Source organism: Orycteropus afer, unplaced genomic scaffold, assembly GCF_000298275.1.
Source record: "Orycteropus afer afer isolate SDZICR_OR568_19922 unplaced genomic scaffold, OryAfe1.0 scaffold00799, whole genome shotgun sequence".
Classification (NCBI taxonomy): domain Eukaryota; kingdom Metazoa; phylum Chordata; class Mammalia; order Tubulidentata; family Orycteropodidae; genus Orycteropus; species Orycteropus afer.
This window is the reverse complement of record NW_006922386.1, coordinates 304894-306652: the sequence shown is the minus strand read 5'-3', so window position 1 is coordinate 306652 and position 1759 is coordinate 304894.

The window sequence follows — 1759 nt, the reverse complement described above, 5'->3', positions numbered from 1 at the left end:
AGAATAGGTCCTGGAAACTCTGGTAGCATAGTGGCTAAGGCACTTTACTGCTAATCAGAAGGCTGGCGGTTCAAACCCACCAGCCACTCCTCGGAAGGAAAATGGGGCAATCTACTTCAGTAGTGATACTGCCTCGGAAACCCAAGGAGGGGTCGCTATAAGTCGGGGCCCACTCGATGGCACATAACAACAACAACAGAATAGGTCCTATTACTTGTTTTAAAATATCACAAAGCAATTGGAACAATCAGCCAAGCTTGAGAATCACTGACCCAGTCCTCATTTTGAAATTGAGGAGACAGAGAACTACAGAGACCCAGTGAATGTGTGGGCAATCTGAGACAATAACCATGCAGTTACATAGCCCCAAGGCTAGTGTTTCTTGCTTATCCAAGTTGGATTTATAACCCAGATGTCTGCTGCTTTTTGGTATTTCCTCTCTTTACGTGTAGGATTGTACCAACAACACCAAGGATATTTAAGCCCCATCAATTTACAGTTCTTAGGAGCTCTGGTAGCATAATGCTTAGGGCACTTGACTGCTAACCAGTAGGCTGGCAGTTCTAACCCACCAGTCACTCCTGGGAAGAAAGGTTGGGCAATCGATTTCCTTAGTGATACCACTTCGGAAACCCAAGGTGGGGTCGCTATGAGTTGGGTCCAACTCCATGGTACATAATAACAACAACAAATAAATATACAATTCTTAATGTGAGAAATGTTTGCACACTCATGCACACACACACAATTACTGCAACCACATCTGACTTAAGATATATATATATATATATGTATGTATATGTATGTATATGTGTGTATATGTATATATGTATATGTATATGTGTGTATATATGTATGTATGTATATGTATATGTGTGTGTATGTATGCATAAAATGAATGAATAATAATAATTGTGGAAAGGCAATGGAACAAAACGGAGAGAGAATTAGTGATATATTCACCAACAACAGAAAAAAAAAATACAAAAGAAAAAATCCAGTTTACATCCCAAGTTATCAGTTCATATGAGGAAGGCATTTGTTTGCTTGGCAAGAATGAGTTTTTCTAGAATTTATGTATGGCAGCGGTTAGCTAAACCAAGGATGTAGTACAAGTGACACTTTATACAGTAAACTTGCTTGGTCAAACATGAAGGAAAGAGGAAAATTAGTAAAAATTTTATGCCTCCTGTTGACTGAATCACAGTCACCTATTCATCATAACAGTTTTCATTCAGCATCTTTAGATTTTCTGGCAGTCATTTCACATGAACAGGGACTACAGCTGGAGACTCTATGTACAGTTAACAGCAGCATACTCATGTTGTTGTTGTTAGGTGCCGCCGACTCAGCTCCGACTCACAGTGACCCTATATACAACAGAATGAAACACTGTCCAGTCAGGCACCAGCCTCAGGATCTTTGATGTATCTGAATCTATCGTTACAGCCATTGTGTCAATCTGTCTCATTGAGAGCCTTTGCCTTTTTTGTTGACCCTACACTTTACCAAGAATGGTATTTCTCTGCAGGGAATAGCTCCTTCTTACAATGTGACCAGAGAAGTTGAGGTGAAGTCCGGCCGTTCTTGCTTCCAAGGAGCATTCTGACTGCACTTCTTCCAACACACATTTGTTAGTTCTTTTTGCAGTCTGTGGTCCGTTAGTATTCTTCACTAACACCACAACTCAAACTTATCAACTCATCTTTGGTCTTCTTTATTCATTGTCCAGCTTTCACATGCATGTGATGTGATTGAA